Source organism: Protopterus annectens, chromosome 13.part0 (assembly GCF_019279795.1).
Source record: "Protopterus annectens isolate FY-2018-M chromosome 13.part0, PAN1.0, whole genome shotgun sequence".
Classification (NCBI taxonomy): Eukaryota; Metazoa; Chordata; order Ceratodontiformes; family Protopteridae; genus Protopterus; species Protopterus annectens.
In genome coordinates, this window is record NC_056747.1 from 284,080,141 (window position 1) to 284,100,024 (window position 19,884).

At 44.0% G+C, this 19,884-nt stretch overlaps 1 protein-coding gene across 1 annotated transcript in view; it reads right to left on the bottom strand.

Moving 5' to 3' along the window:
• ELL (elongation factor for RNA polymerase II) overlaps positions 1 to 19,884 on the bottom strand; it is a 1,387,197-nt gene that overhangs the window by 165,689 nt on the left and 1,201,624 nt on the right. The gene's annotated exons all lie outside the window — the stretch shown is intronic.

Below are 19,884 nucleotides of genomic sequence, written 5' to 3' on the forward strand. Positions count from 1 at the left end.
TTTAAATACATCACTGCTGCAGTAGTCTTAGCTGTACAGGTTACATCCCGCTATGGATATAACAGCCAGACAATCTCTCAAAGCCTTGGACTCCTTCCACATGTGCCCAGGCCAATGGTTGCATGAGCTCCTAAGTGGAGAAAACCAGCAGCCTGGGTGCCAACAGAAATAAGGGAAGCTACAGTCCTGAAAGAAGGTAAAGATGACCATACATACACAAAATTCTAATTCTGGTGTAAACATAACACAAAAAGGGGTATGGAGGGAGACCGTGGGTACTGCAGCAGTGTTACACAGTTGAACATCTAATGTTATGGTACATTTACTTACACAACTGTACTATGTTCATAATTATCACTGCTGCGTTAGCTTTAACTGTATGGGTAGAACACGAACACTTAACCAGTTTGGAAGGAGGAAGGATAAGGGTTCAGGAGCTCTGGAGAATGGTCCTGATAAAGCTTTTTCCAGACCTGGAAAAGGAATATTTGTAATCCTCTGTAGCTGTCTGTAGAATAATTCTAAAATCCATCCCTTTCCAAAACGCCAAAGCAGCAGCAGAGACTTGCCAGGACATGTCTTCTCATGGTGGGAATTAAAGGGAATAGCAACAGCCAACCATCTGGAAACAGTCTGACACGGGTCTTTTTTTCTTACCTTCATAGAAAATAAACCGCTGTTCAGCTTTCCTGAAAGGTTTTAGTCTGCCAAGATAATACCTGACCTATCTACGCATGCCCACAGTATGAAGAATACTCTCACTGGTTTTCAAGTTCTAGAAAGAAGACCGGGAGAGATGGATGGTTTGGCATAATGTAAACTGTGATATCACTTCAGGCATAAATGAGAAATTAGTATTCAAAGAAACCCAGTCTTTATGGAATGTCAAAGCATAAAGAGCTTGCAGCTCAGATATTCCTCTGGCAGATGTCAGAAGTAATCAGTATTACTGTCTTCCAAGAGACACCCGTAAACCAGCCTAATGAGCTGGTTCAAGAGTAAGTAAAGTTAACATTTCCAACACAAAGTTAAGATCCCAGGTAGGTCCCACTGGTTTTCCAGGTAAGCGAAAATGTAAAACCCCCATCAAGAACAGCTTTACAAAAGACTGTGATGAAAGGGGAGGATCTATGGCCAGGCATGCTCAAATAACCAAGAGATGAACCTTGACACAGGACTAAGAAAGGATAGAGGACAACTCACAAATATTGCAAAACCAGAGGTACAGAAAACTTAGATGAACTCTGGTTCTTAGTGTGGCACCAACTAACAAATCTGATCCATTTACCAACATAAGATTCCCTTGTAGCAGGTTTCTTTGCCTTCTTTAACCCCTGCTGCACGTCCTCAGGAAAAAAGTGCCTAAAAGTTGTCAAATTGAATCATCCAGTCAGTCAGTTGAAACTGACCAAGTTTGGGATGCATCAAACTCCCCCCTTGTCTTGTGTAAATAGATCCACTGTATGAGGAAGCTTGCGGTAACTGCCCTTGACCAATTCCATACGAAGGAAAAAATGAGTCATGTACTTACCATAATGTTAGATCCATGTTGTCTGTTCACATCTGGTTCAACCTGTGGGTTTACTGGATCAGACTCTGATCGGACACTGGCCAAATCCTTCAGACTTCCAAAGCTCCAGGTTCAACCTCTCTTACTCACAATCCACTGCTCACAAACTGACCTGTCAAACTGAGTTTGCCTTGTGTAAGACAAGCTGTAAAAAAACAAAGTCCCCCCACACACAAACAAGGTGGATGACAGACTCCAAGAATAAGGAAAAGACAACCTCCATTGTCCGGTCATCAGATAAGTAAGTTCACCATAAATATCCGCAGTGGGTTTTGAACCAGATGGAGACAGAAAGCACAGGTTTACCATTATGGTAAGTACATAACCTTTGTATCCAAAGTTGTCTTCTCTGCCTGACTTTAACCTGTAGGACAGAGTCCTACGCCATGTAAAAATCCATGGAAGGAAGTACATTCGACTACATGGTGGAGCCAAAAGAAGACATGGATCTTGACTGAATATCCAGTTTGTAATGGGAAACAAAGGTATGGTGGCCCATCCAAGTAACCACTGCATAAAATTCATTGAAGGATACTCTGGAAAAGAAAGTCATAGAAGTAACCATAGCTGTGGTAGAATGACCCTTAAGTTTTTGCTTGGCACAGTCTTGCCTCTCAAGGTAAATGTGAAAGAGATACAGTCTGATAGCCACTTAGATAAAGTCACTTTTGACACAAGTGTGCCCAACCTAGATCTTGGAAAGGAAACAAAATTGACAATTTCTAAAGGCCTTGACTCGGTCCAAATAAAATCTCAATTGCCTATACACATCCAAACAATGCAGAAGCCCTTGTAAAAACTGGGGAAAAACACAGAGGTGAATGGAGCTACTGAGATTAGTATCAGAAGCCACAGTAGGCGAAAAAAGGGATTTGTACAGAGAGAAAAGTACAGTTTTGTACCTACCATAAATGTAGATGTTCGAAGATCCACATTGCTGCAGTCCTTACACTTGGGTAGTCCGCTGTCCTCGGTCGGCCCGAATATCAAAGTATAAGGCTGACGTCGGTCAAGGCGCATTTGACTGACATCAGGACGTCAGGGTACAAATGCGCATGACCAACGTCATATCCTCAGTCTTTTCTTGCCCCAGATGTCAGAAGACCCTAAACATAAAGGTCAAAACCAAAAGACAGCAAACAAACAACCAACCACCCTTGCACTAATTATATGTACAATATATACAATATACACAATATTTACAACCCAACCCACACAACCACCTCTAACTACAGAGGGAAGGAGGGAGGTATTGGACTGCAGCAATGTGGATCTTGAACATCTACATTTATGGTAGGTACAAAACTGTACTATGTTCTTCATCTCACATTGCTGCAGTCCTTACACTTGGGTAGAATCCCAAAGCAGAGGTAAGGGAGGATGGCCAAACTAAGGAAGCAGGAGCTGCCAAAATGCCCTGCAAAACAGCAGTGGCAAAACCAGCCCTGGATTTAGAGTAAAGTGGTAGGTGATAATGCCTAGAGAAAGTATGCACTGAACTCCAAGTAGCTGCCTCCAAAATATCCTTGGTTGCCACTACCCCTCAAAAAGGCTGTCGAAGTGGCAGTAGCCCTAGTGGAATGAGGCCTAATCCCAGCTGGAATCTCCTTGCCATGATGGGAATAACAGAAAGCAATGCAAAACCCAATCCACTTAGAAATAGTTTGTTTTGACACAGACTTGCCCTGAGAACCCAAAGCAAAAGAAACAAACAACTGCTGAGACTGCCTGAACCCTTTAGTTCTGTCCAAATAATATCGCAACTGCCTGTGTACATCTAAAGTGTGCAAAATCTTTTCCCCTTTATTTTGGGGGTTTGCATAAAAAGTAGGCAAATGAATAGTTTGGTTTAAAGCCACACTAGAAACCACTTTAGGCATAAAGGAAGGATTAGTACGTAAAGATACCCTATCCTTATGGAAAATCAAGAAAGGCTCAACCGCCATAAGGGCCTGCAATTCAGAAACCCTTCTTGCAGAGGTAATGGCCAACAAAAAGCAGTCTTCCATGATAAATATTTCAACTCAGAAGTAGCTGCAGGCTCAAAAGGTTGTAGAGTGAGTTTCTCCAACACAAAATTGAGATCCCAAGCAGGAGTAGGAGCTCTTCGTGGGGTCTTATATTCTTTGCCCCTCTAAGAAATTGCTTGAACAAAGGATGAGAAAACAATGGTGGGTCACAATCATAGTGAGCGAAATTGCTGCAGCATGAACCTTAATAGAAGAGAAAGACAAACCTTTGTCCAGTAACTCAGTAAGATATTGAAGAGCCACACTCAAATTAGGCTCAGAAACATCAAAATCTTTGCTGCACTCCAAAATAAAAATCTCTTCCATTTATCTGCGTACACTTTCCTTGTACTAGGCCTTCTAGCTTCCAAAATAACATTCAAAACTTGCTGAGGAAGTGGAGGCCCACTATGGTTCAAAACAGAATATGCCAGGCTGTTAGGTGCAGAGAGTGAAGCTTGACATTGAGCAAATGGCTGTCCTCCTGTGACAACAGGTGTGGAATCGAAGGCAAAGGCCATGGAGGCTTCCGTGCTAGACTTCTCAGTAATGGGTACCAGTGCTGTCGAGGCCAATCTGGAGCTATTAAAATCATCCTTGGCTTGTCCTGTCTGACCTTTAGAAGTACCTTTGGGAGGAGAGGCAGAGGTGGAAAGGCATACACATGAAGATTGCTCCAATTGAAAGAAAGAGCATCCACTCTCCAAGCTGTGGGATGAAACCTTTTGTGCAAAACTTTGGCAGCTGATGGTTTAGTGGAGAAGCGAACAGATCTATGTCTGGAGTTCCCCATGACACTGTCAATTTCTGAAATACATGAGGATCCAATTTCCACTCGTGGGGATCCATAATTCGTCTGCTCAACACATCTGCTAAGGGGTTCTGTGCTCCTGGCAGAAACCTTGCCTGAAGATTGAGCTGTAAACTGAGAGCAGTCTCCCACAAAATCATTGCTTGCCTGCATAGAGGATAAGAATGGGTTCCCCTTGCTTGTTGATGTACCACATGACAGTCGTGTTGTCTGTTAGAATCAACACCTGCCCCGGAAGAAGTAAATCCTTGAAAGCTATTAATGCAAACTGGACTGCTAACATCTCCTTCAGGTTGATATGTAGATGTTGTAGTCTGGCAGGCCACTTGTCTTGTATCCACTTTCCATTTAGATGAGCTCCCCAAGCTTTGTCTGAGGCATCTGTCGTTAAAATCTGACTCGCCTCTGGCCGGGTCACAGAGAGTCCCTTGTTTAGGTGACATTCCTGAGCCCACCACAAAAATTCCTTTTGAATGCAAGGTATTATTTGAATGACAGTGTCCAGATCCTGGCAGTGCTGTGTCCATACATTTTTGAGATACCATTGCAGCTTCCTCATATGCAGTTTGGCATTGGGAAGCACCAGAATACAAGATGCCATGAACCCTAAGGCTTGAAGGACTGTCCTTGCAGTCAGCCCGGACTGATGAGATAGTTGATGGAAGTAAAGGGAAAGACTCTTTTGTTTGTCCGGGGTTAAAAAGGCCATAAGGGATGCTGTATTCAGTCTCACACCCAGAAAGCACATGTCCTGAGAGGGTACTAGACTGGACTTTATTTCATTCACAGAATACCCCAGGCATCTTAGCACTGCTATCACATATTCCAAATGATGAAGAAGCTCTTCCCTTCCTTGAGCCAGAATCAGGCAGTCGTCCAAATAAGGATAGATCTGTATTCCTTTTAGCCTGAAGAAAGCTATCACTGGAGCCAGAACTTTCGTGAACACTCTGGGCGCAGTAGATAAGCCAAAGGGCAATGCAGAGAACTGATAGTGAGAAGTCCCAGCTCGAAAACGCAGATACTTCCTGCAACTTAGTCTGATAGGAACATGAAGGTAAGCCTCCTTGAGATCCAAAGTTACCATCCAATGATCTTTGCCCAGCAGAGGTAAAAGCTGCTGTAACGTCAACATTTTGAACTTGGGAATGTCCAGATAAGTGTTGAGGGTAGATAAATCCAAAATTGGTCTCCACGTGTTCCCCTTCTTTGGTACTAGGAACAGGCGAGAATAAAATCCTAGGCCCACTTCTGGCATAGGGACCGGCTGTCTGGCCCCTATTTGGAGTAACAGAGAAACTTGCTTGTGAGCCTCTATTCTTTGTTGAGGAGGAACGTCTGGCATGCCTTTGAAAGGAGGCAAGGTATGGAAATAAAACCTGTAACCGTGGTGTATGATATCCAATACCCATCTGTCTTGGGTAATTAAACTCCAATTTTCTTTGAAAAGTGCCAACCTTCCTCCCAAAGGTGCTGCCAGACAAGAAGGCTCTGGCAGCTGAAAAGGTAGGTCATTGGGTCTGTTTACGAAAGGACTGACCCCTGCCCTCACCCGAAGACTGTGCAGGAGAACTCCCTGTTCTAGGCCTGAAAGAGCCCTGAGCTCTGCCCCTACCACGTCTAGATCTACCCCTAGACTGGGAATCATAAGAAGGATACGTCCACCCCTTAGTAGGCCAATTTCTACTAAACTTTGGAGGCTGGACCTGCAAAAAATCTTTAACAGTCTGCATAGACTTAGCCTTGTCTTCCATTTTCTTTAAAACTGCCTCAACAGGAGGACCAAACAACACGTCAGATTGTAAAGGAGCATCAATCCTTGTTTTTACATGTTCAGATAAATTTTGATCCCTCAGCCAGGCGTGCCTGCGAAGAACTGACCCAGTGGCAGCCACCCTAGACGAGGCCTGTACAGCATCAAAACCACATTGCAAAGAATGCTTACCCACCTGTTCAGAAACATGTACTAAATCTTGCAACTCTTTACAATCAATACCTTCTGCCAGAGCATCAACCTTAGACTTCAATTGTGAAAGGAGATAGTTTTGGTATTTCAACATGTGAAACTGGCAATTCAAAGCCCTCATAGCAAGAGTGGAAGAAGTATAAACTTTCTTTCCCCATCTATCCAAGGCCCTGGCCTCTTTGTCTGCAGGAACCGGATTCTTAACAACAGAAGCCTTAACACCTTTAGGCCCCTGGCTAACAGTTTCTGGATCTGCCCTAGGACTCTTAAAAAGATACTTATGAGCTTCAGGCACCCTGTAATACCTATCCGGTTTAACAGGAGCAGGAGGCAAAGAATCAGGATTAAGAGAAGCCTCTGTAAAAACATCTTCCACTACATCCAAAACAGGAGGTATAGCCAAAGGCCTATGCTGGGGTAAAAACAAAAATTCCCTAAGCCTTTTCCTGGAATCAGAGAAGTCCTGACCTTCCCACTTAAAATGCTCCCTCATGGAATGAAGAGTTTCTGAAAAAGAAAAATCCTCAGGAGGAGAAGCAGAAGGAGAAGAATCATCCACATCAGAATCAGAATAAAGAGAGTACTCCTGCAAGTCTTCAGCCGAAGACTCTGAAACATCTGAAGCCTGCTCAAAACTCCCTAGCTCAGGCTCCACCCTAGGTCTCCTATCAGGAGGGGGCATAGAACCCCTAATCAAAGTAATCAAATCTTCTGCCATTTTAAGCATATGCTTCTTGGGCACAGTTCCTGAAGAGCTAGGGGTAACACCAACTGAAGCTAAACCTGGCCTGCCCCTGGGAGAAGCCTTGGAAACAGAAGGAGAGGGCCTAACCACCCTAGGCAGGGAGGGGAGAATAGTAACCCGAGAAGCCCCATCAGCCTGGCCTGCCTCCTGAGAGGCCACATCCTGCAATAACAAAGTCTCTCCCTGGGATCCCAAAGAAACCTCCGGTGGAACCACCGGCTCCACCGACACCTCTAAAGAACCGGCGTCCGGTACTGACGGTTCCTCCAGCCTGGGTTTAACTGCTTTGTCCTTGCGCTTCTTCGAAGAAGCGGGCGTCGGAGCATCCGACGGCATTTTATAATTGCACCGCTTCCCGAAGACTAACCTGGCACAATCTAATCTTCTCTTAATAGTGCGCTTATTGAATCTAGCACAAGAGCGACACCCAACAACGTCGTGCTCAGGCCCTAAACAAGGAATACACAAAGTATGGTAGTCTCTATGCGGTATCTGTTTCCCACAAGAAATACAATTATTCACTTTTTCTGACATCCGGTAAACCACTGAGGCAAGAAAAAACTAAAATATTCCCCAACGGGGTACTTAGCCAACTTTGACTCGGTCTGAAACTCCGAAATCGAACAATTTCAGAACGCCAACCGGCACTTGCAACGCTGCTTCTGCATCGGACCATGCGGCAAAAAAGACTGAGGATATGACGTTGGTCATGCGCATTTGTACCCTGACGTCCTGATGTCAGTCAAATGCGCCTTGACCGACGTCAGCCTTATACTTTGATATTCGGGCCGACCGAGGACAGCGGACTACCCAAGTGTAAGGACTGCAGCAATGTGAGATGAAGAACATCCCTATAACTGTGAAAAACTAAATATGGAGTTGAGATGTCAATAGCTTGTAAGTCTGAAACCCTCTTTGCAGAAGTAACAGCCACCAAAAACAAGGTCTTTCAAGACAACAACTTCAAGTCTGAAGTGGCCAAAGGTTCAAAAGGTGGGCCTGCTAGGACTTGCAATACAAATGGTAAATCCCAGGGAGGGACCAGATCTCCATTTACTGGAATACACTTTTTTAGTCTAATGGTTTTAAAATGAAGACAAGATATGTACTACAGTATCGGAAAAGCTTGGGATTCTTGGCCATCAAGGGAACTGGAGACACCTTGCAGTTAACCTGATAGACTGTATACTGGGAGGATCTAGATGCACTGAATGAGAAATGAGATCTAGAATAGGATCTAGAACCCAAGGGGGGTGCAGCAGCAGAGGCCATAGGAAGGGGAGCACCACCTGACAAGGCCAGAAGGGTGCTGTGAGGATTACTGTCACTGTGCAGTGGGATGTCTTCTGGAGAAATTTCACAGTCAGAGGAAATGGGGGATAAGCATACAGGAAATCCTGGGGGGGACAAATAGAGCATCTCTGGATAACTACCCTGCAGGAGGGACTAAGGCATAATAGCTGCTGCAAATGAGGTTGGATGGGGAGGCAAAGAGGTCTGAGTGCCCCAGTGCCAGAAAATTCAAGCCGCAACTTCTGCATTTAGAGACCACTTGTGAGGAATCAGAATGTTCCTGCTCAGGCTGTTGGCCAGAATGTTGGATTTCCTTGGGATATGCATTGCAACCATAAATGGCTGAGATGTAATCACCTACTGTCAAAACCTTAGTCTCTCAACAAACACGATAAGTACGTCTTTCTCCCTACTTTTTAAAATATCAAACAGACATATTGTTGATCTGTATTAAAATCACTCTTCTAGGAAGGGCGACCCGAAAAGCCTGCAACGCAAGGACAGCCCTCATCTCAAAAACAATGATGTGGATTGTTGGCCTCTGCAGAAGACCAGTACACAAACCATCCTCCCTTCAAAATGCCCCACCACCCAAGAAGGGAGGCATCTGTGGTGACCGTGGCTGAAGGAAGGGGAAGTACAAATGGTCTCCCGTTAGTCAGTAAAAGAGACTGCAACCACCACTGAATCTGATCATGACATACTTTTGTCAGTCCTACTGGAAAGTCTACTGGATGAGTCAAGAATGCCCACTGTACCGCCAAGCATCCATTGCAGAGCCCTCATATATCTGGCTACAGGGACCAACCTTACTGAAGCTGCCATGTGGCCTAGGAGTTTCAAGACTGCACCAGCTGGAGGCTTCAAAAGAGCAAGAACTGACACTAAGTTTGAAGGCTGATCATGCTGGAGCTCGGCAGACTGGCAATTTGATTGACAGTATCCAACAGGCAACCTATGAATTATAATGTTTGAACAGGCTGTAGACTCAACTTTGGGTAACTGATTAATGCCTAAGCAGTCACATAAATGGAGTAAGGAGTTCCTGGCCATGACAAGTAACACACTTGTGGAGGTGGTAAGGAGCCAATCATCCAGATATGGGAAAAATTGGAAACCCTGCTGCTGGAGCCAGGCTATGACACTGCCATGCATTTGGTGAACACCCTGGGGACTGTGGTGAGACTGAATGGCAGTACCCTGAACTGGTAGCGATCAGCTCCCAGCCAGAACTGCAAAAACCTCTTGGTGTGCTTCTCTATCTTTATATGATAGGTAGGCGTCCTTGAGGTCTATCAAGCATATTCAAACTTCCTTCCTCAGCAGCAGCAAAATAGACTACACCGTAGCCATCCGGAACTTGGTCCGTTTCATGAAAGAATTCACTTTGCTTAAACCCAGAATAGGCCTGAGCTCCTTGTCCTTCTCTGGTACAAAAATGAAATTACAGTTGTGTACCTACCATAAATGTAGATGTTCGAGTGTATTCACTGTCGCAGTCATTACACTTGGGTTATCCTGCTGGCAGGTGACCCGCAGTGTGCCCGAGTTCCAAAGTCTTGGTCCGGCATCGGTTGCTGTCGCCTCTTCCCTGACGTCAGTGTGCCAGGGGTATAAAAGCTGCAACCGATGCCATTTTCTTCAGTTTTTCTTGCCCCATATGTCAGGTGCCCCCAGACAGGAAGGCTGAAATCATAAAAATATGCCAAAAAAATGCATATGTTACTATAAACATTTCCTTCATCTACAAGCAAATACACCACATAGGTTGTATAGAGTTGAGAAGTACAGAAAAGTCCCAGCAAAGAGAAGGGGATGGTGGGTGGGTAACCTGGACTGCAACAGTGAATACACTCTAACATCTACATTTATGGTAGGTACACAACTGTACTATGTTCATCGTGTTTCACGGTTGCAGTCTTTACACTTGGGTAGAATCCCAAAGCTGAGGTTGGGTGGCTGGGTCTAAATTGGATTTGGCGAGGCTAACAAGCCCTGCAGAACTGCAGTGGCAAAGCCTGTTCTGGATTTAGAGTAGAGAGGTAAGTGGTAGTGCTTGGTGAAAGTGTGCACTGAGCTCCAGGTTGCAGCTTCTAAAATATCTTTGGCTGGTACTCCTCTGAGGAAAGCTGCTGAAGTGGCTGCTGCTCTGGTAGAATGAGGCCTAATGCCCTTAGGCACTGTTTTGCCATGTTGTGCATAACAGAAGCGAATGCAGTGTCCTATCCATTTGGAGATTGTCTGCTTTGTGATAGGCTGTACTTGTGATCCTGCAGCATATGCTACAAACAGTTGCTCAGTTTTTCTGAAAGCTTTTGTTTTGTCCAAGTAGAATTGTAGCTGTCTGTGTATATCCAAAGCGTGCAGAAGTCTTTCCCCTTTATTCTGGGGATTTGGGTAGAAAGTGGGCAAATTAATCATTTGGTTTAAGGCCACATTGGAGACCACTTTTGGCATGAATGTTGGGTTTGTCCTAAGAGAAACCCTGTCCTGATGAAAAATGAGCAAAGGTTCCACAGCCATCAATGCCTGTTAACTCTGAGACTCTTCTTGCTGAAGTTATTGCTAGGAGCAGAGCAGTTTTCCATGACAAGAATTTTAGATCTGCTGTGCTGGCTGGTTCAAATGGAGGCAGTCTGAGTTTTTCTAAAACAAAATTGAGGTCCCAAGTAGGTACTGGTGCTCTCCTTGGGGGTCTTATATTTTTTGCCCCTCTGATGTACTGTCGTAGTAGAGGATGTGAAAAAATAGGAGGATCCGTATTGTAATGAGCTGAAATGGCAGAGGCATGGATTTTAATAGATGAGAAAGACAGGCTTTTGTCCAACATCTCAGTTAGGTATTGCAAAATCTGAGGAATATTAGGGACAAGTGGTTCGAGTCCTTGTGCCTGGTTCCAAACACAGAATCTCTTCCATTTTTTGCATACGATTTCCTAGTGCTGGGCCTCTTGGCTTCTAAAATAACATAACAGCTTTAGAGAGAGGTGCAGTCTGAGTGGCTACATTATGTGCCATGCTGCCAGGTTTAAGGCTCTGAGTTGGCTGTGCAGAATCTGATTGTTTTGTTGTGTCAGAAGATGAGGGATTTGAGGTAGAGGCCAAGGTGGGCCCTGAGACAAACTCTTTAGTATTGGGTACCAGTGCTGGCGTGGCCAGTTTGGTACAATCAGGATCATTTTTGGCCTTTCTTGGCTGACTTAGTAGTACCTTGGTGAGTAGAGGCATCGGAGGGAAGGCATAGACTGTCAGACCTTTCCAGCTGAATGATAGAGCATCCACATTCCATGTTTGAGAGTGATAAGTTCTTGTGCAAAATTTCTGTATTTGGTAAGTGTGAGGGGAGGCAAAAAGATCTATGTCTGGGCGTCCCCATTTCCTTGTTATCATACTGACCCACTTGTGGATTTAGTTTCCATTCGTGAGGATCCATGAGATTTCTGCTTAGTTCGTCTGCCAGTGTATTTTTTGTTCCTGGCAGGAATTGTGCTTGCAGATGTACTTGGTAGGTCAGTGCTGTGTTCCACAAAGTCATGGCTTGTCTGCATAGGGGGTAGGAATGTGTGCCCCCTTGCTTATGTACCACATAACTGTGGTATTGTCTGTCTTTATTAATAATTGTCCTGGATGTATTAGGTCCTTGAAGGCTGTCAGGGCATTCTGTACAGCTAGCATCTCTTTTTGATTGATGTAAAGATGCATTTGTTCCCTGGGCCATGTGCCCTGTATACATTTTCCTGCCATATGTGCTCCCCAGGAATAATCCGATGCATCCATTATTGTCTGCCTGGCTGTAGGTAAGGTGAAAGGCTGTCCCTTGTTGTGGTGACAGGCCTGGGACCACCATCGAAACTCCTGTTGCAGGCTGGGAATTAAAGTTATGACCGTCTCCAGGCTGTAACAATGCTGAGTCCAAACACTTTTTAGATACCATTGTAGTTTCCTTATATGCAGTTTTGCATATGGAATTAGTAGAATGCAGGATGCCATGAAGCCCAGGGCCTGCAGAATTTTTCTTGCAGGGAGCTGGGTTTTTCTTGCCATCATTTGAAAGTAATGAGTCAGTTGCCTTTGTCTGGCCTGAGATAAGCCATCTGGGTAGTTGTATTTAAGCTTGCACCCAGGAATCTTATCTCTTGAGAGGGCATTAGTTTTGATTTCTTCTCGTTTACTGTGTACCCTAGGCAAATTAGCAATCTTTTTACAAACGCCAGGTGCTTTAGAAGAGTGTCCTTGCTCTCTGCTTGAATAAGGCAGTCGTCCAAGTAGGGATATATTTGAATTCCTTTTTGTCTGCAAAATGCAATTACTGGTGCCAGGCACTTTGTGAAGACCCTGGGTGCAGTAGAGAAGCCAAAGGGCAGTGCAGAGAATTGGTAATGCATTGAACCTGCTATGAATCTGAGGTATCTTCTGCAGGATTGTCTGATTGGCACATGCAGGTATGCCTCCTTGAGATCCAGAGTATCTAGCCAAGCCTCCTTGCCCAGCATGGGCAGAAGTTGTTGTAGTGTTAACATTTTGAATTTTGGAACATCCAGGAAAGTATTTAACATTGACAGGTCCAGTATTGGTCTCCAGGCTTTGGCTTTTCTGGGTACTAAGAAAAGTCTTGAGTAAAATCCTTGTCCTTGTTGTGGAACTTTTTGAATAGCTCCCATGTCCATAACAGCAGCAATCTGCTATTGTGCCTCTGCCCATTGGTTTTGTGGCAGGTCTGGCATACCTTTTGATTTTGGAAGCGTGTGGAAGTGGAACCTGTAACCCTGAGAAACAATATTCAGCACCCATTGGTCCTGGGTGATCATATGCTAATTTTTTTGAAAAAAGTGCTAGCTTTCCCCCTAGGGGTGCTGTCAACAGGTAAGAGCTTGGCATTTGCAGAGGGAAGTCATTGTGACTGTTTCCTATAAGGTTGTGATTTGTCTTCTCCTCCTTTGGGGGCTGAAGCACCCCATTGTTTAGGTCTGTATGAGCCTTGGGGCTGAGATCTGCCTCTTGGGCATCTGTATCTGCCTCTTTGTGGCCTGTCTGCCACTGGAAAGGACCCATTTTTTGAAGGCCAGTTTCTGCTAAATCTAGGTGGTTGAACTTGTAAGAAATTTTTCACTGTCTGCATAGACTTTGCTTTATCCTCCATTTTCTTTAACACCTCTTCTGCCTTAACACCAAAGTATCATGCTGTAAAGGAGCATCCAATAATTTTACTTTAACATGGTCAGATAAACTTTGTTCTTTCAACCACGCATGTCTTCGAATAACACAGCCTGTGACTGCGGCTCTACAAGAAGCCTCCAATGAATCAAAACCACATTGCAGAGTATACTTTCCCACTTGTTCAATTGCATGCAATAAATCCTGCATTTCTTTACTGTCCGGACTTTCTGTATTTGACACCATTTTCTGCTTTAACAATGACATAAAATACTGTTGATATTTGAGCATGTGAAACTGACAGTTTAAAGCTCTTACAGCTAAAGTAGCAGAAGTGTAAACTTTTTTCTCCCATCTGTCCAGAGCTCTGGAATCCCTATCTGAGGGGACAGGATTTTTAGCAGTGGAAGCCTTATCCCCTTTAGGACCCTGAAAAATTGTTTCTGGGTCTGCAGCGGGGTTTTTGTAAAGAAATTTATGAGAGTCAGGGACCCTGTAGTACCGGTCAGGCTTGACTGGTGCAGGGGGTAAAGAATCAGGAGACAGACTGGATTCAGAGAAAACATCATCTACAATATCAAGCACAGGGGCGATAGCCAGGGGCCTGTGCCGAGGCAATAAAAGAAAATCTCTGAGCCTTTTCTTGGATTCTGAATAATCCTGGCTCTCCCAATGGAAATGCTCCCTCATGGTGTGCAGGGTTTCCACAAAAGAATAATCCTCAGACGGAGAGGCTGAAAGAATGGACTCTTCTGCATCAGAGTCCTCATAGGGAAGGAGCGAATATCCCTGAGCAGAAGAGGAATCACAGGAAATGGAAACCTGATCAGAGGAATCATAATCAGTGTCTTGCCTAGGCCTTTTGTCAGGAGGAGGATGGGAACTCTTGATTAAAGTAATAAGGTCTTCGGCCATTTTAAGCATCTGTTTCTTTGGCATGGATGACTGTTCTGGAGAATGCTGTACTTGCTTCCTTGTCTTTAATGGAGTTTTTGACTTTGCCTTTGCTGCTGTAGTAGCCTTAATTGTAAGCTGTGAAGGTCTGAAAACACCCTCAGAAGCCAATGCCTGCTCAGCAGCTCCAGACCCATCTGAGGGAATAGTTTCCGTAGGCCCAATACCTTGAGTTTCCACAGGCCTCAGTGTCTCCACGTGGCTGTCGGTTATGGCCTGTGGCTCTGAAGTAGTGGGTGTCAGGGGCTGCGAAAGCACCTCACTGAGAACCGGCGATTGGCCTAGAAGAGGCATCGTCGTCGGTTTTGGACCTCGGATGCCTTTCTTTTTCTTTGTCTTTGCATTTTTTATAGATTCCGGTCAATTGTTCTGACGGCATTATATAATTAAACCTTCCTCCAAAATAATGTAAAGCAAAATCAAACCGACGTTTAATAGTGCGTTTATTGAATCTAGCACAAAACTGACAACTAGTAACATCGTGGTCAGGGCCAAGGCAAGGAATACAGTAAGAGTGAAAGTCCTTATGAGGTATTTGCTTCCCACAAGAAATATAATTATTAACTTTTACTGACCTCGGTCTGGAGCAAGAAAAAGTTTCCCAAACGGGGTACTTAGACTTTATTGAAGACTTCAGTTCTGAAACTCAATTTTGAAAATCTCAGGAGTCGGCCGACCGGCACTTGCAAACTGCTTTTGCTTCGGGCACCACGCGGCAAGAAAGACGGAAGAAAATGGCGTCTGTTGCAACTTTTATACCCCTGGTGCACTGACGTCAGGGAAGAGGCGACAGCAATAGACGCCGGACCAAGACTTTGGAACTCGGGCAGACTGCGGGTCGCCTGCCAGCAGGATAACCCAAGTGTAATGACTGCAACAGTGAAACATGAACATCCTAAAGTAGATCCCGGATCCTCACTGTTTCCCTCTTGGATGACTCTGTCTGCCAGCAGCTTGTGAATCTTTAAATATGCCTGCAGTCTTTGATGGGACGGAAAGTCTGGAAGACATTTTTAACAAAATCTTGAAGTTTCTAAAATGGGAGCAGTATACCTCTAGATACAACTAAACATCTGTGTTTCTGAGGTGATGGCCTCACAAGCTTCTGGGCGAAGAGACAAACGACCCCTGACTGCTTCCAGAGCAGGACAGTCGGGCAACCCTTCAAGGCTCCTGAAAGGACCTGCCAGAGAAGGCCCCATGGAAACCCTGGTTCTGTGGACCACCCCTGCCCCATTGGCAGCATCCATTATAGATCCCCCCTGACATCGGGAGGAAACCCCTGAAGGACTGTCCTGGGAGGACTGCTATGATTAAGAGAAATGTATGCCCCATTCTAATTCCGTGAAAAGGATTGATGAGGGGTAGCAAAACAAACTCCTACGGTGAACAGTCTTCCCTTCTTGCTTGCTCGTAATTACAGTATCCATAATTTTCAGCCCAAACAAGAAGGAGCTATCCAACAAGGCATCAAATGACACCTTGAAGCAAACTACAAAGTTACATAATCACATCCATGCATGGTGACACATGGCAATGCCAGAGGCAGCCACTCAGGACACTCCACTGGCTGCACTGGAAACATTGGCCATTGATAGTAGTGTAGACAACTGGGTCTCCAGTGTCTTTTGACTCTCAGGAGACTGCTACAGCTCAACATTCTTCAACACTTCAGACACCAGATCATGATGACTTCTAGTGAGGTGTAACAAATAAATTAAGTGCCCTCAAAGCATTGAAGCATATGAGTGCTTCCTTAAAAACGGTCCAAAGCGCAAGATTCGCTATTTGGAGATGGACAGAGAACTCTCACTCAGAGATTTCCTCTTTGGTGGCAGCTGCCACCACGATCAAATTCATTGCTGGACCCTTACTCCAATGTGGTCAGCCCGGGGGGGGGGGGTGTTAAAATTTATGTAATCACCATAACTAGGCATCTGTGCTGTCCATTTGCATTCTTCCTCATTGAACAAGTTATGGATCCAATAATCAGATCTGACTCTGTCACAAACTTTAAACTTTGGATCCAAATCTCGAGCTGCGACGTCTAGCTATAATGCCCCAGTCCATCTTTAATATCTCGGATCAAGTTTGTTGCCATAAGATCACTATAAATTAGATAGAGAAGGAACAGCTGACAGACCGCTAAGTTCCAATAGATAATCTAACAGGTTCCTGCAGAAGATTTAAAGACAGGGGATGGACGGGAGGGAAGATGAGGAAGAATTAAAGTGGACAATACAGATGCCTAGTTATGGTGAGTACATAACTTAAATCGGATGTGAGCCTTTTCATTCTTCCTCGAAGAATGGAACAGAGTCTCCAGCTAGATTGCTCTTGGGTGGCCCTCACTGAAGGATATTCCAGAGCACCACTGAGCCAAAGGCAGCTCTACTTCTGGATATTAGATCCCATTTGTAATGGGTAGCAAAGTATTAGTATGGGACAATGTGGCTGCTGCACAAATATCAATACAGGTCCCCAACCAAAAAGCACATGAAGTAGCCATGGATCTAGTTCAGTGGGCTATAAGTGGTCTAGGATAAAGAAATGCCTTGCTGAGAATACATCCAAAAAATGCAATCTGTGATCCATTTAGCTCGAGTAACTTTAGAAATTGGATAACAGTCTTTTTGGTGAGAAGGAAACAGCTGATCTGACTTTGTGATTTGTTTTGTTCTGTATAGATAAAAATGCACCTGTCTGTGCACATCTAGGAGGTACAGCATGAATTCTCCTTTATTTGAAAATTTTGGAAAGAAAAACAGTAAATGAGGGGATTGTTTGATGCTTGATTCAAAAGTTACTTTAGGTAAAGGGTTTGTTTTGTAAAGCAACCCTGTCTTTATGGAAGATAATGAAGGGAGTCTTTGATGAAAGAGCCTAGAGTTCATAAATACTTCTTGCTGAAATGATGGCTACTAAGAAAACTGTTTTCCATGAAAGAAATTTTAAACCATGTTTTGCTGAAGGTTTAAATGTTTCTTGAGTTAGACCTTGTAGCACGACAGTCAGATCCCAGAGAGGTGAAGGATCTTTTATTGGTGGTCTAAGGAGAAAAAAATATTTTAGAAATGCTTTACATAATTTGGAAGAAGCCAAAGAATGTCAGTTTCCTGTATGAAAACTGGAAATAGCTGCCAACTGCAGTTTAATCGCAGAAAAAACAGCTCTCTCTCAAAAGAGCAGCCAAAAATTCAAGAACAGCAGAAACTGGAGCAGAAAAAAGGGTCAACAATTTTTCAATGCCCAAAGGAAGAATCTTTTCCACTTGCTCTTGTAAACTTTCTTGGTGGAATATTTTTGCTAATATAATGGTAACATACTGGGGAAGAAAGCCTGGGTTGTCTGACAATTATTAGAAGTGGAGAAAAATGCGGTCAGTTTGAGGGCCTGGATAATGGGATGACTCATCCCTAAGAGTTGTGAGAAGAGATCTGGAATTCGGTCCAGTATCCATGCAGATTAATGAAGATGAGACCAAAGGAAGGGGAACCACACATGTCGAGGTCAGTAGGGGGCAATGAGGATGACTGAGCTCTTTAACCAGATTGCTTTTTGTAGAAATTTGTGATTCAAGGGAAGTGGAGGATATGCATAAAAGAGACTGGATGGCCATACATGGACTAGAGCATCTCTCGGTGACTCCACCTGAGGAGGGATTAGAGAAAAATATATGCTGCACTTGGGGGGAAGCAAAGTTGGCCCCAGTGACAGAAAACCTCTTCTGCCACAGACTGTTTGAGACACAACTCATGAGGCATTATTTTTTTAGACTTAATTTTAATAATGTAAACAGATTGGTTTATGTTTAGCCAATAGTAGTTGATTTTAACCTATTTAAATTATTTTTTCTCCTTGCAGTAATTGTTCTGATTAAGTCAACTTGGATTGACGAAAGCTCTTAATCTGTGTTAAATAAAACTGTGTGGAGTCCGGAAACCCTGCTGGTGCCTTTTTGGTTTATTTGTTTTTCCTTTTGCACCATTTTTTGGGTTAGTTGTATCAGATAATAAATAGTAAACAGTCTATTGTGCAAGTAGTTTTTAAAACCAGTGCATGAACATTTTCACCAAAATTAAGTTTCTGAAGTTTATTAAGCAAAAGGCTATGGTTTACTATCTTGAAGAATGTGTCAACAACAAATACACCTTTAATGAGGCCATCATTAACGCTACAGTAAAAACCGTCTGATGCTGACAAGAGTGTAGTTTGGGCATAAAAGATATTTCTAAAGCCATGTTGTTGATCACACACAAGTCTGTAGCTATTTATTTGTTTATCCCCAAAGACAAAGCACCTCATGCAAAATCCAATGCCTCTGTTGTTACTGACTGAGCAGCAGCTGTCAGACAGAAGAGAAGAACTAGATTCAAAGTCTTCTGGTCTCTCCACCACTACAACTCTCATTTAATAAAATTCAACGTTGGAATAATAAGTCTTGGGACCATGCTGTTTTAAGAAAACCACTGAATTTTTCTAATATGTAATCTAGAAAAGGGAATCATAGGAGGTTACTAGGCTAATGGGCCTGAGGCCCTTACAAGCCTAGCCAAGAGTTTATCCCCAAAAAAAGGAACCTCAGTCAGCATCTGGCACCCGTCAATAAGGGACACAGGTAGAACACCTGGGGGGACAAATCTGTGGTTTCCCATCCACTCATCAAGGCTGTGCTTGAAGAGGGTCAGCGAGGCACTCTGATGTGTATGGGAAGTCTATTCCAGAAACGGGCAGCCTCTGGGAGACAAACCTCTCTCTCCAGCAGGTTTTGTTGATGTTGCATGTTACATTTAGGCCTTTCGAGTGGGGAATGCTCAAGGAGTTAGACTTACGGATATGGAACATCTCTAGTAGGGCAGGATCTGAAGGCGAGACACAGATCACCTCTGAGCAATCTGTACAATACAGACTAGAGTGGTAGTGATGTGAGCCTGTCTGCATAGGACAGGTGATGGAGGCCATTTATTCTCTGTGAGTTATTTCTGAGGCTATTCCAGTTAGTGCAGATGTTTGGAGAGGTACATACCAAATGGAGTGTTACACTCAAATATTGGCCTAATGAGGGAAGAGTACAGAGAGGTAATAACCTCCTTTTTTTCTGGATGCAATCCCTTTACTTATGAGATGAACCAATTAAAAGGCTTTTCTGACCACCACCGCTACAGGATGTTCAAATGTGAAATTGTTGTTAACCTGAGTAGAGGTCTTCCACCACAGGTTGTGCGCTTAGGGAGTTGCCGTTGATGTGTTAATCAGTAGGGCCATGTTTTCACTGAATGGTATTATAATACATTTTTTGCATTTAACTTACGGCCATAACTTTGGCACCAATCATTTGCTGCTGTGAGACCCTCTTGCAGTATGTTATCATATGGGGGAGTCA